This window comes from Gallus gallus, chromosome Z, assembly GCF_016699485.2.
Source record: "Gallus gallus isolate bGalGal1 chromosome Z, bGalGal1.mat.broiler.GRCg7b, whole genome shotgun sequence".
NCBI lineage: Eukaryota > Metazoa > Chordata > Aves > Galliformes > Phasianidae > Gallus > Gallus gallus.
This window is the reverse complement of record NC_052572.1, coordinates 13,258,008-13,273,528: the sequence shown is the minus strand read 5'-3', so window position 1 is coordinate 13,273,528 and position 15,521 is coordinate 13,258,008. Positions and strand designations below refer to the sequence as shown.

The 15,521-nt window shown below is 38.4% G+C and overlaps 2 long non-coding RNA genes across 2 annotated transcripts in view; one reads left to right on the top strand and one right to left on the bottom strand.

Annotated features, from left to right (window-relative positions):
* Nucleotides 1-242: 242 nt before the first annotated feature.
* Nucleotides 243-10,201, bottom strand: LOC121108616. The gene is made up of 5 exons (XR_005843264.2): nucleotides 10,144-10,201; nucleotides 9,425-9,552; nucleotides 6,335-6,385; nucleotides 5,437-5,747; nucleotides 243-5,089 (listed from the first exon to the last, which is right to left on the bottom strand). It is a non-coding gene; the product is annotated as an uncharacterized LOC121108616 (long non-coding RNA).
* LOC101751782 overlaps nucleotides 8,607-15,521 on the top strand; it is a 40,918-nt gene continuing 34,003 nt past the window's right edge. The window contains exon 1 of the long non-coding RNA XR_005843265.2: nucleotides 8,607-8,725. This is a non-coding gene — a long non-coding RNA (uncharacterized LOC101751782). The remainder of the gene's footprint in view (nucleotides 8,726-15,521) is intronic.

Sequence of the window (15,521 nt, the reverse complement as noted above, 5' to 3'; positions counted from 1 at the left end):
AAGGAACACCCAAGAAAGGCTTTCTAGTGCATCTGTTCCAGAAAGGTTTGGACAAATCCTAGATTATCTCCTCTTAGACTTAATGGCAAATTCTATTTTTTTTTTTTTTTTTCCCCATAAACTTATTACCAAAGACTTAAGTGAAAGTTGGAAGACAAGGACACACATGGGATTATGGAGAGAGAGAGAAAAAATATACACATTTTAAGGCTTGCCTGCAAAGTAGACAATACCAGAGATGATTTTGTTTCTACATCTTCTAAAACTATTTTATTGCTGAGATACCGATTAGCATGTTACAAATGCCACAGATAGTGTTAATACTGCTGACAACCACTATTCCACCTGTTCCACGGTGGATCCAGAGAGACCCATACGTTTACAACATGCCATTCCAATGACAGAGTTTTAAATGGAAACTGTCATTTTTTTTCCTTACGCCTGCTGTTTGGCTCTGGAATTTTCCATAACAGTTGGAGAATCCAAAGGAAATAAGAGCACAAGCAAATAAATGAATGGATTGTGGTTAGAAAAAGAAATGTTTATTCAAACACAAGAATAATACCAGTTGTAGAATTCTGGATGTTTCTCGTATGTTACTGTTTCCATGGACATCCAAATGGATAATATTTACAAATGGTGGGCAGTATCCAAGAAGTCTTCAGTTTTGTACCAGATTAATTTATCTACTCTCAACTGTCTTTTGCCTAAAATCTATTGCTCTACAGACTTATCTATACATAGATATTTGCATTAAAGCTTTTCAGATAGAGACAACATTTCAAATAGAGTAACCTGGAATCATATAGAACTGATCATAGTGAGATCCATCGGTGATGGGTGGATGGATCAGTGATGGACTGGACGATCCTGTGGGTCTTTTTCAACCTCTGTGATTCTATGATTCTATATACTTTATTTTCTTGTTCTGTTAGTTTTTTTCAGTGCTGAAAAATATAACTGTGTAGGAACAAAGAAGAATTTGCTTGTTTCAAATACTTACATACACAAATGTTTTTGTCAATACAGTAAACAACATTGACTAAAATGTGCTGCAAGACACTTTTATTCTGTACAATGGAAAGTAATCCGTGGCCATTTCATTTGCAAGGAGTAACGAGATGTCAGCTTGTAACAGCTAAGTAGTTTTTAAAGAAAAAATCATCCTTTTTTTTTTTTTGACAATTTCTATCACTTATATTGTCCTCAGAAGTCATGAAATTGACATACACAGCCTGAGATCATTTGCAAAATTAATGATGTTGAAAATTATAGCATATAATAGGACCTTGAGAAATGTTACCTCTCACACCATGACCCTGTGAGTAAAACTGTCTTTCATAGAATCATAAAATCATAGAACCACGGATTCACCCAGGTTGGAAAATACCTCCAAGATCATCCAATCCAACAATTCACCTACTACCAATATTTTCCCATTAAACCAAGTCCCTTGGTACAACATCAGAATGTTTCTTGAACATCTCCAGAAATGGTGACTCAACTCATTTCAGTGCCTGATCACACTTCTGGAGAAGAAGTTTTGCTAACGTCCAACCTGAACCTTGCCTGAAGCAACTCAAGGCCATTCTTTCTAGTCCTACATGGGAAAAGAGGCTGACTCCCACCTCACCACAACCTTGTTTCAAGTAGCTGTAGAGAGCAATAAGGTCTCCCTGGAGCCTCCTTTTGCCCGGGCTAAACAATCCCAGTTCTCTCAGCCACTCCTCATAAGACTTGTGCTTCAAACCTCTCATCAGCTTTGTTGCCCTTCTCTGGTTGTGCTTGAGTGCCTCTATGCCTTTCTTGCTTGGTGGTGAGGAGGTGCTAAGACTGTGCACAATGCTCGAGGTGCAGCTTCACAGGGTTGAATACAGGGGGATCATCACCTTCCTGCTCCTGCTGGCATCACTATTTCTGATATGAGACAGGATATCCTTGGCCTTGTTGGCCACCTGGGCACACTGCTTGTTCATGTTTAGACAGGTGTTGACCAATACCCCCAGGTCTGTTTCTTCCATGCAGTCTTCCATGCACTCTACCCAAGTCTGTAGCATTACCTGAGGATACTGTGGATGAACTGAAGGACCTGGCACTTGGTCTCGTTGAACTTCAATCCACTGGCTTCATCCCAGCTATCCAGCCTGTCCAGACCACCTGTAAACTTCCTGGGGGCATACTCAATCTCCTCATCCAGGTAATCAAAAAAGATATGGAACAGGACAGACCCCAATACTGTTCCTGGGAAATACAACTCGTGACCGGTTGCTGGCTGGATTTAACTCCATTCCCCACTTCTCCAGGCCCAGTCTTCCAGCCAGTTCTTAGCCCAGGAAAGAGTGTACCTTTCCAGGCCATGGACTGCCAGCTTCTCCAGGAGAATACTGTGTCAGAGGTTGTGATGAAGTCTAGGTAGACTATGTAAACAGCATTTTCCTCATCCACCAGGTGGGTCACCTGCTCATAGAAGGAGAGGAGGTTGGTCAAGCAGGTTCTGCCTTTCATGAACCCAGGCTGGCTGGGCCTGATCCCCTGGTTGTCCCAGACATACTATGTGATCTCACTCAAGATGATCTTTCTTTTTAAGTTTTTGGGGAAAACCACTCATCCCGTGATTTATGTACATTTTTTTAATGTTCAAAATTCAGCTCCAAATACGTGTACAAAGGAGATGTTCTTCCTGTTAACTAACTTAAGCTACCACTTCCCCTTGCTTTGAGCTTAGTCTGCTATACTTTTGTAATAATTTTATGTCTGAATACCCTGATATTCATTGCTTCTTAAATTTCTTTTTCCTTCTTTAACTTGGATAGATCTGGAAAATTTTACTATAAAATAATTTCTGTGTAGTTTCTGTTGTCTAACTTGATGTTGGAAAAGGAGAGTGACTTTAGGTCTTCCTTATCTGATGTGATTTAGTTTGAAGCTCTGTGGGTGAAAGCATCTGCTCTGGATGAAACCAAAGAAGGTCTCAGGTCTGGTTCTTTCAGTAATAAAAATTGTGTCTGAAACATCAGAACAATTCTCCCTCTCCCAGAGCTTTGTGAAATATTTTCTTAAAAAAAAAAAAAAGAAAAAAAAAGTTTTGAAATCTGAGCTATTCTTGCTAAGTAGAAAAGCGATGGATGAAGTTGAAAGATTATAGACGTTGTCTGTAGCTCTCACTCCTTGCACTTCTCTCTTTTTTCCTGTAATTTTTCATACTCACATTGACCAAACACAATTTTGTTTTATGCCTGTGGAAGATAATGAGTCATGGCAATTATTTTAGATAATGACAAACATTTGCAACAAATAGAAGAAAAAACCCATCTATTTTATACAAATCACAAAATGTTACAGTAATCTTTCCAAGAACTTTTGTATTCTGGTGTCTTCTTGACTGTGGCAATACAGTGCAATGTATTTTCAACGTATAAAATGAGAGTTCTGTTTTAATATTGAAAAGGTGAAAAGAGATAGTATCATGTGTTTTATTATATAGCTTAGTAATATCGGATCTTTGCAGTCTAGTGGGATAAATCAGTGGTCCTGTTTCTTTAATAAAAGCAAACACATAAATATCTATATGCAAAGCTTCAGACTTCAAGTGATGTGGCCAAAAGCATTGAATCTAGAACTGGCAGTGAGTTCCTGCTTAGCCTGGGCGATATGCGTCTGGTATGTTGAGTCATGGTAATCTAGAAAAAGTTGTTAGGATCAAAGTACCCCACACAAACAGCAAGGATTTTAGCTCTGCACTTTACCTTTGCTCTACCTACTCATAAGAATCTGTCTGTGATCTTTCTGTATACAATTAATCATTTTGTTTTGAGATTTTGAGTTCCTCTAACTTTGAAAGTCAGGAGTGGAATGAAGATGAGCAAGAGTAGCCAAATGCTATGTCAGTGTTTCATATTCTCTGAGATTTAACCTTCAAAGATAAGCCATATGTCAGTTAACTATTCCACTTCTAGGTCTTCATGCCACTGTGTGGCAAGAAAGAATTGCAGCATTCTCCAGACAGCACCAACACTCCTTAGTGTCGAGTCAAAGAGATGAAAACTCTTTGAAACCCTAAAGGAGCTGTGAAAGTGCAACTGAGCAAATCCAGTAAAGTGACTAAAAATTAAAAGTTCTATGAACCTGCACAGGAACCTGTTGCACTGGTTGGGCACAATGTAATACCAGAGGCATAGTTTTTAAGCCACTGACACTGAAACAAGTTATTAAAGGGATGACTAAAGTCTTTAAGCTCTACATAAGCCAGCTATTCCTATTAAGAAACAATGATCATTAAAATACAGCAGCTACATTTTTAAGTATCTCTCTGAAGTTGCTCAGTAATGAAAAATAATCAGATTTATATTTTAAATATAGCCAAATCACAGGTATAGAATAAATCTCTTGTGCTCTGTGTAGAGGTGTACAGCCTAGGTAGGATGATGGTATATGAGAGGAAATTCTACCTGATAAATATTAATTTCAAAGCATGAAAGATAAGGTTAATATTAAAGATCTGAAGGTTATCTAGCAGCACATCGGAGAATCACAGAATCATAGAATTGTAGGGTTTGGATGGAACCTCTGGAGATAATCAGATCCGATTCCTTGTTAAAGCAGGTTCTCTATGGTAGGTTACACAGGAAAGTGTCCAAGTGACCTTTGAATATCTCCAGAGAAGGTGACTCCACATCCACTCTGAGCAACCTTCTCCAGTGCTCTGTCATCCTCTAAGTAAGAAGTTCTTTCTCATGTTCAGATGAAACGTCCTGTTTTTCAGTTTCTGCCTGTTGCCCCCTGTTCTACTGTTGCACAGCACTGAAAAGAGTTCATCCCTACTGACTTGACTCCTGCACTTTAGACAAAGAGTTATGAGATTCCTCTCAGACTTCTCCAGACCGAAGAGTTGCAGGTCTGTCAGCATTTCCTCATATGGAAGATGCTCCAGGCCCTTTGTCATCCCTGTCACAGTCTTCTGGACTCTCTGTAGGAGATCCTAGAGATCCTAGAGGCTCTAGAGGGTCTCCCAGATCCTCAGCTTTGTTGATCAAAAGGATATACTGCTGACTTATGGACAACTTGTGCACCCGAACACCCAAGTCCTTCTCTACAAAGAAAAAATGTGTATGTTCCAATCAGTATAGTTGAAAAATGGGTGTAAAAATGTAATTTCTCCCTAGGGAACCACCATCCCCTCCCCCTCCCCCTCTCCCCCACCCCCCTCCCCCGATCTGGTGGAGAAGAGGTCAGAGCACTCTAATGCTGGCTTTCATACCCCTTAGATTAAAAAAGGGAGGAAGAGAAGATTCTGGGGCTGCAGCATTTATTGCTGTGTTTTTGCACAGTTCCTGATCTGCCTGGGAGCTGGGACCAAGAGCCAGGATGCCCCATTCTATCTTGAAAATTCAAATTGCTGGCCTGTAGTGTTGTATATCCCATGGTACTGTCTCCTACCTTTCTTTGCTGGTGGGGAACACACTGCCCCAGTTGCAGCCATACAGTCCCTTAATTATAGGTCCTCCTTGATAATGCACAGTTTCCCAAGGATAAGTCAAGACAAATTTTATTTCCAGCTCAGACAGATGCAGCAATCTATTCTCCACTTTAGTTACAGTTAAAATATAGGAGGAGATGAGAAATGCCAGACATGTGGAAGCTAAGAGCAAAGTGCAACTGTCTAGAGCCACAGGTGCTTGTCAGGGTGCTCGGCTGGGGCAGACAGTGGGACTGGTTGTCCTAGGTTGTGCAGTATCAGAGCCATTCTTCTAGAAAAAAAAAGGAAAACTATTCAATCTAGCAGGCATACCAGAATATGCTGAGTTCCTGCCTTTTCCCTAACGTGTTTCACAAGTGGGAACCTTGCAGGTGGTTGTGTTTCTGACCATAAAAGGGAGTTTCTAACCTGGCATGTGCATACGTGCTCTCATCGGGGAAGGGTTCCTTCTGTATACGCCCATTTTGCATGTCTACATTTCCATATAGGTCTGATGCAGTCAAGAAAGAACTGCAGTTTAGATGAAAGTAATTCCTCTGATAAAGTCACATCAATAAAAGCACATTAATTTGCCTTACTGCTGAAAAACTGCACACTCCCTCATACATTTTTTTCCCTATTCAGGATCAAAAGCCAAACGTAAAAGTTCTGCAGATCCCAAGAATTTTGATAAAAATATATCTTATTCCAAATACTTCAGGTAGAAATATCACCACATAATAAGCTCTTCCATCACAGGTGTATACAATTCTGAGAACAGGTACATGACTGCTGTATGGCCTTCCCTGGACTAGACAGAAATTTCTGCATTTTTGAGAGCAAGACTTTGGACATAAAATATTAAGAAGTGATACTTACAGATTTCAGATTTTCCTAGTCAGGATCTACATTAAAGACAGGTCTTCACACCTAAAATTGTACAACCCACAAGGATATTTTTATTCAGTTGGTTCAAGCTAAGAGCACTTTAGCTATGTTAAAAAACACTAGAAGAAAGCTTGACTTGTTTTTGATCTGTTAACACCAAAGAGAGGCAAGTGATCTAAACCTGTAACAGTCCTCTAGAAATTTACAGTAAATACTGACTTAATTTTTACTATTTTTAGCTGACATAGAGGAAAATAATACCTGTAGTCAGTGATGTATGAAGTCAGCAGGAAAGAACCAATAGCAAGACTGAAAGAACCACTAGCAAGACTGCACTGCAGTATGCAGGGCCACGTGCTGGTGTTGTTATCAGCACTGTCCATCATTGGGAAATAAACATGGAGTCTAGGTACCATATGATATCTCTGACTGCTAAGTAAGTAAGGTAGGAGTTGGACTTCGTTCTCATTTGTGATTCAGACCTTCAAATTTGTTAAGCTGAAAGGTCAATATTCCATCGCAGAAGTTTCCAAAGACTTTAATAAGAAAAATCTCACTTCGAATTCATGTGCAAAAGCATATTAAGGAAAAACTCCCTTCATCTGTCCTCTAAATAACACACACAAAATTTTCAGGCTTTTATATTTACAATAGGATGACAAATGTTTTGAGGCAACATTAACTCATCTTCCTTGTATATTCCTTGTATAGTGCTTTTATTCATTAAAATAGACTATTCTCAATTAGTAACATATTAAGGAATTTATTTTAGATAAAAGAGTAAGTTAATATAACCAGAGTTAAAGCTACAGTGTTTGAGAAATTAGATTTACAGTCTGTCACTGAATCTGTGTGTAAATACCTTTGCTAAAACCATCAGCTGTCAATTACTGATGAGCTAATAAGTTCACTTTGCTATATTTTCTTTACTGTTTATATTATATTTTATGATTTAGGCTGTATTCTGTCTGTGGGGTGAAGTACCGAATCTATGCCTTTTCCTCTCCTCTCTGGAAAGGTGGATATTGCAGTGTCAAACTTGCAGGTAGGGGTAGCAGAAGCTGCAGTTACATTGGGATGAGAAATGGGACAAGGATTAATGGGTTCAGATGAAAGGCAAGGACTGTAGAGAGACTGAACCCTTTTTGAAGACTTTGCACAACCTGAGCATTTCCAAACTCTATTTCTCAGTGTTTTTGCTTTTATTAATGCTGCACCTGATTTCACAGTTGCAAGGAAGAAAACCTGGAATAACTCCACTGAAGTTATTGCAAATTAGCTCTAAGGGACAATGGTACTAGAGGCAACTTGGCTTTAGGATTAGATGAATTTTATTTATGCCAGATGCTATATATATACAAAGAAGTTCAAGCCTTAGACTCTGGCTCTATACACTAAACATTGTTCACTCATGTTTAATTTAAACTTGTGCTTAAAAATAGATAAAGGCTTTGCTGCTTTAAAGAGAAAGGGTTTTTGCAGCTGCAGTTTTCTATCTAGAGTTAATTATCTAAATCCCTTTAAATTAAAGGTCCTTGTTTCCAGAGTTACCACCAACATATGCTCATTGATTTTTTACAGAAAGCACATTATTATTTAAGTGTATACATGTCTAATGTCCATATTGAAATTACTTATCTCTGTTATAACATCTGGAAATGCTTTTATTATCTTTATTTCATTGCTTTCTGATGTATTGCTATCACGAGATTAGTCTAGTAATTAAAGGAAAAATATCAACATACTTTAGGCAGCGATGGAGCAACAATTTTGAAAACTTGTGTGCTCTGTTAACAGCATCGAAGAGACAACTTTATCAATCCCCCTCTGTAATCTAGTTCACGAAGGGAGCATGTTCTGGGGTAGTCAAAAGCCAGTTTCTTTATGAATTTCCATGTCCTTTTGTTACAACAGTAAGATTGCAACTTTGCTTTTTTATGATAAGTATTTTCCTTTACAGTGACGGTGGCATCTTAGGAAAAGAAGCAAACTGAGTCACTGACAAATTTTAATGAGGGCAGACTGTATACCTATGTAACTCACAGTTCTACAAGTAAGTATTGATGGAAAATAACAGTGGGTTCCTAATTAAAAGACTGCAATTTCAGTTGCAGGATGCTACTTGCTGCACAGCAAAGACTTTCTAACTACTTCCTGTATATTAAAATATGCACTTCAGGAAGCTAGAGTAAAAAAGAAAAAAATATTTTAAAACAAACAAAAAAGAAAAAAACCACTACTCCGCCCTGCTTAGTTGCACTGCACTGCATTTTTTTCCAAAGACGAAACAATTTGATATGATACATCTTATGCAACTATATCTCATAAAATCATTTTCAGCAGGCCTCATTTTGTCTGGATATCTGCCTGTTTACTTACAAGGTAATCTTATGAGTTTTTGACTGTATTTTTATACTGACTTGTGCCATGGGGTTCTGACAACTCTCTGGGATTAGTGTGATCAGTTTGAAGAAGAGAGTTCTGAAAATTTTCTGAAGATAAAATTCAAATGAATGTGTAGGATACAGTAGTAGTAGGGAAACCATAGTTGTAGGGAGTTATGCAAGAGTAGAAGAGATGTGCTGAGGTTTTTAGTAAGATGCAAACAACATATACTACTGATCATTGGGAGATTTGAATAGTACATAATATTTGGTTACCTAGATTCTTTGTGCAATTTGTATTTTCTTGCATCTTTACACTTCTGAAATGAAAAAGATTTTTGGCTTTTCAGCTTTGGAGTTCAAGGCAAGAAATACTCTTCTTAATTACCAAATACTCAAGGTTCTGGGCTGGCACAGAAAAGAAAGGTAGCTATAGGACAGTGAAAAGAGCAGACAACTGTTAACAAGTGCTTTTACAGAGAACTTGAGTTCAAATCACATATCAAAAGGGTGGGATGTTTAGCAAATTATCTTAGTTCTTTAATTGATTAAGTGCTTACTGTACTGCTAAGTCCATGAAAGTCTCAGATATCTTCAGTGAGACTGGGAGGCTTAGTTTAGTTAAAACAAAAGACTGGGTGGTTATGTGTATTCTCTTTTCCCAGTGGTTCTTTCTCACCTTACTTATTCCTCTTACCTATGTTATTACTTTCTCCTCCTCCTTCTCTTGTTCTCCTTGCTACAGTCTCACAAGCTCTGTTCTGCATACACTTCCTGTGCTTCTTACAATTTACGTTTGAATACTGTCTGCCATGGACAAAAGTTCTACGAGAAAAGCATCAGAGTCAGACAATAAAGGGTGTGAATCAACCTTATTTTGTCAGTCTTACCTACACTCTTTCCTCGGTAGGACGATTGCAGGCATTCCAACACCCTGAACAGTTTCAGACAGATCTTTAAGTCATGTTATTCAATCAAATTCAGCTTTGGATCAGTAGCAGTTCTGCTAGTTCATGGCTTATATTCTAGAGGTGTATGAGGAAGGCACAAGATACATTTCAACTGTGTGCAGCACAGTTTTTGCTGATGGCATTTTTTTGGTGAACATCTACCTTTTTTATAGTTTTCTTTCTTTCTAAAGCCTTTTTCAAAAACCCCCAGGGGACATCAGTTACTATGGTATCTATCTTTACTTATTGAAGTAGTATAATAACATTAAAAATGTTTGCAATAATGTGGTAACAATACTGGGATAGATGACCCTAACCCTAACCTTAACCCTAACCCTAACCCTAACCCTAACCCTATTCTTTTTTTTTTTTTTTAATACAGAAAAATAAACAAATTTTAATGCAATTAAAAAAGAATAATAACTTCTTACAACAGAACAATAACCAGGTATATCCACAATGTTACCTGTCCACTGTGTCCTTGTAGCCCTGACCTCAAAGGGTTGATCTCCTTCACTGTCTGTGAGAGAGTATAGTTCTCATGCTTGTGGGTTTATTAAGTTTTTTGTTTGTAGGTGGCTTTTCCTGTCACTGTGGTTTAATTAAACAGTACTTTCTGACACTATGCAGCAGCTTTTGCGGTGTCAATTGAAAAGGAAAAAATACTGAACAATGATGTACAATTGACATCGTAAAACGGACATGCATACGTCAATAAGATGCTGATTTGAGGAATGGGATGTTGTTGATTACAGTGCTGTAGAATATGTTCCTGTTTTCTTTCTTTTTGTTCAGAGTTCCAGTAAACACAATAACAACAGTGCAGAGGAAATATGTTGTAAATGTTACTGTTCTGCTGGTAGTAGCTGCTGAAGGGGTTCACTGTTTGCTCCCTTTCAGTGTCTCTTGTGGTGTCCAAAAGGTTAGGAAGTTAGCTGATCAAAAGGCAAATTAAATTGTATTCTTATGTCATTATGGTAGCAAAATAACCCATACAGCATTGATTTGGATAGACCATCAAAAATAAAACAAACGCACAAAGGCATTGTAGCCACACTGTGGACATGTATAGACACTTGTCCAAACAATTAGAGAACAGACCGATCCACTTAGTTTTTGTGAGAATACCTAGATTAAAAATCTTTATTCACAGGCATTCACTTTGTCTAGAGACTCCATAAATATCCCTTATCTTTGAAGTTTAGATATTTGTGATTGTTGATTATAATATGATAACTTTGGTTATTTTTCACCCAGTCAAGGTAAAAGCCTACTCGGATTTCCAGTTTTAGTCATTCCCATTGTACTAGGCAATAATTTGCCTTCAGCTTTGAAATATCAAGCTTTCCAATGTTTATGGTTGTACCTCGACAGCTGTACTGTCAAGAACAGGAAATTCTTGCATGAAGAAGAGTGGAGCAAAAATTTTGAAAACTTCAGGCCAGATTTTTAGCCTCATTGCATTCATTTCGTGCCTGTGGGCACAGCAGAGCTGGAAAGCAAGTCAGACTGGTTGCTGAGTTATTGGTGAAATCCACGTGGGCAGACCTGGCATAGCAACTTGCTGACAAGCTTCCATTTGCCTTAGGTATAAAGTGCATAGCTGTGAGAAATCTTGGGTGTCTCATAACACCAGATGCTGCAAATGTTCTTGTATAAACCAAAACGAGCTAAGGTGGGAGAAATTATAGCCCAGGGGCTACACAGAGCAAATACTGGGTGGGCCTCTGGCACTTATTCATGCATGAGAGGATGGAAGAAATATAAAATTTGCACAAATGTGTAGGAAAATATCAGATAGACAAACTAACTTGTCTGCAATGACTTGCCATCAGAGAAGAATTTAATTGCAGAGCTAATTTGTCTTTTAAACTCATTTTAAGAGGTCATAAATGAAGTCATTGCTGAGGATGCAGCCATCCTAGAGGAATCAGTGCCAGGATACTTTTATCTATCCATTGACTGTGTGCTTCTGGAATAGCAGTCCAGGCCTTGTGCCAGGTCTGTCTGCATGTGGGTGTGTGAATGAGCAGGTTCTTACTTCAGTGGCTGGTGTGGGCAAGGAGGCCCCTTCTTCCCTCCTTAGCAGAAGGTGTTGGCCTTGTATGAAAAAAAAGTTCATATTTTTGAAGTGGTCTTACAGCCGCTGTAAGATCCATTCCCATTTGCATTCCCATACATGCTAATCTGGCTATAAGTAAATGAATAAGACTGAAGATGTTCTTCTTTTAATGAAGAATATATACTGGTTTTATAATGTAATAATATATAATTTAATAAAGGTTGCGTAATGTAATCTAATCTTGCAGAAATGTCAGAGGAATTATTTGATTTGTGTGATATCTTCACAAACTGTAGATAAAGTCCCTCAATAGCTGTATATCTACCATCCTTCTTATTTCTAGGCATTAGTAAACAATGGATATCAGAAATTTTTGCCTTTCTATAGAGGTCTGTTTTCTGTAAACAAGGACACAGGACAAAATCCAAAGAATGAGAACACGGTACCAGGCGACAAAATATCATGTGAAAAAGTTAGCTTATAAACTGCTCAGCATGAAGAATAATATCCTGAAAATATATTGTATTAAATCCTCTTATCTGTTGGCTACCTAGATTTCATGTTTACAAGAAGGAAAACACTTTTATCATAATACCTTATCCTTATCCTAACACAACCCAGAACACACTAGTTTCCACTGAGATCTCAAAAGTATTAATCCTGTAACAGTCACCACAAACAAATATGTTCTGTAAAAATCAATCACAGGTCTAATGTATCTCGTGGAAATGACTGGAATTTAGTCAATGACACGTGGAAGAAACATCTTTATTTTAGTATCCTTTATCTTATCTCTTTTATCCTATAAAGCATTGTGTCTAGATATTAGTTTGAAGATGACTGAAAGAAAGCAAAAATAATTTTGTTGACTAGTTTGTCAGAATGACTGTGTAAGAGTACATCTGTTGAGCAAGAAATCTACTTTTCAAAAGGAATATTCACCAATGTATACAATCAAAATAGATTCTATAACTGTAATTTTTCAGAATGTGTATTGATAGCTGAAGCCTTGCTAAAATTGAACTTAAGGAAGCATTAAGGTTTCCATGCCTCTCAGCTGTTCCATATAGAGAAAAATCTTTTCAAGCATACTCCTGTTTTCTTCCCACGCAATTGGATACGTCAGCCCCTTCCATCCTGTGTGACAGTAGAATTAATCAGAGCACAGACTGAATTATTTTCTCTGTGAACTTTGGGAGGAGAGAAGTGGAAATAAACTTTAAATATTAAACAGAGATCTGAAACTTCAAAGCGGCAGCAGACTTCCACCAAAACACACCAAAAACAAACAAACAAACAAACAAACAAAAACAATATTAAATGCTACATTTTCCTCCAAACAATTTCATGAACAATTCTATCTATTACAGTACATCATGATGAGATACACTGTTTAGTGAGTAGGAGGAATTTGAAGTTGTTATACATGCATGAGCGATTAATAATATGAAGATGATTTAGCTGCTGTGTGTTAAAGGCTGCAACCAGTGTCTAGTGGTATTCCTCAGGAATCAGTACTGGGACCTGTCCTGTTTTTTAATGTTTTTTAATGTTGAGGTGGACAAAGGGATTGAATATGCTCTCAGGAAATATTCAGATGACAACAAGTAGGCAGGAAGTATTGATCTGCCTGGGGGTAGGAAGGCCCTACAGAGGGATCTGGACAGGTTGGATAGCTGGGCTGAAGCCAATGGGATGAGCTTCAACAAGACCAAGTGCTGGGTCTTGCACTTTGGGCACAACAACCCCAGGCAATCCTACAGACTTGGGGCAGAGAGCTGGTGGCAAGGTGCATGGAGGAAAAGAATCTGGGGGTGTTAGTTGACAGCCAGCTAAATAAAAGCAGCATGCCCAGGCAGCCAAAAAGGCCAATGGCATCCTGGCTTGTATCAGAAATAGTGTTGCCAGCATGAGCAGGGAGTTGATAGTCCCTCTGTACTCAGCTCTGGTGAGGCTGCACCTTGAGCGCTGTGTTCAGTTTTAGCACCCCCCTCGGCAAGAAAGACACTGAGGCCCTGGAGTGCGTCCAGAGAAGGTCAGCAAGGCTGTAGGCCTGCAGCAGAAGTCTTAGGAGGAGTGGCTGAAGGATTAGTCTGGACAAGAGGAGGCTCCAGGGAGACCTTACTGCTCTATACAACTGCTTCAAAGGAGGTTGTGGTGAAGTAGGGGCCAGCCTCTTCTCTTGGGTAACAGAGATAGGATTAGAGGGAATGGCCTCATGTTGTGCCAAGGGAAATTCAGGTTGTATATTAGGAAAAGCTGATTCTCAGAAGGAGTGGTTAGGCACAGGAAGAAGTTACCCAGGGAGGTGGTTGAATCATTGTCCCAGGAGGTGTTCAAGAAAAAGGTAGATGTGGCACTGAGTTACATGGTTATTGGCATGGGTGGATGGTTGGACTAGATGATTCTGGAAGTCTTTTCCAACCTTAATGATTCCATATTTTTATATGTATATGAAAGGGTATCATGGTTTAATTCCTTTCAGGTATCTGTACTGTACACAACCTGTGCACAGGAATACTTCCATAGTAACCCAGGTGGATTTCATACTTCTCCCTCATTGCCACTGGACAAATGCTGTTTGTCTAAAGGTGCTATCAGGGGATTGATTTATTCCAGATACTTTATATGTGTCTACAGTGTGCTTTATATTGTTCACAGGAGTTATCCACCTCTCTTCTTTGCAATGGAAGACTCATCACCCACCTAGATCAAAATCTTGGCATCCAAAGCAGCACTGCCAGCTCTAAGTAGGGTGCACCTTGTTTCAGATGGTCAGAGTTGAGTGGGATAGGCTATGTCTTACACACACTGATGGGTAGGAAAATTTACAATATTGATGTTAAAGAGAGAGAAACAGCTCCGTGTTTCTGTATGTGTGTAAAAACAATAAGGTTTTAAAATCCATATATATTCTACTGGTGGAAAGCATTAACTAGGATATCTTTAGAAGGTTAAAGGGAAATATTAAATTTAACTCCAATCTTTTCAGACAGGCAAAATAGTCTCAGGAACATTTTAAAAGCAGAAGGCTCTGTCCAGCATGGAGCCAGCCAGTTAGGACTGGCTACAGAAAAGCTGAGGCACAATTAATGTACTAATTATAAAAGCCTGGTGTGTCTTTCCGCTTGTATACACAGTCTTCTTTATGGCGTTTCTTTCTGTTTTATCTATGGAGTAAGTTTTGTCATAATCATGTGGAAACAGAGTGGAAAGCATGGAAAATCAAAGCAAACGCAGCATGAACCTATAGCATTTTGTGAACTAGAGGGCAAGTATCATGTACTAAAATAACTTAGGAAAGTTGGCAGCAATTACTTGCTAGGAAGCATAGTGTAACAATAAAGAGAGGGTGGAAGTGCCTGGTTTTCGGAATGATACTCTGGGTACAGAAAGTACCTAGTTTTCCCAACTGATCTCCAGTTTCTGTTCACTGTGATAAGAATATGCCACATTATACAGTCACACAGGCTCTGTTTTAACTACATTTTCCAGAAAAAAAAACCCTTCAGTTTCCACCTTTTTTTTTTTTTTTTTTTTTTTTTTTTTTTTTTTAATTCAGTAGTTAGAGCATCACAAACTTCCAGTTTGGATGTGTATCTGTAGTAACATTTGCTAACTAAGGGAGTGGATGATTTTATCACCATAGCTTCTCTACTACTTTTATTTTAAAAGTGAGGAAAATCACTGGAGTTAAGGCCAGCATTTTTCAAACAACCAATTTTTAACTACTCTTATATGACTTACAGTAAATCCTCTTCAGAAAAAAAACTTGGAGTATC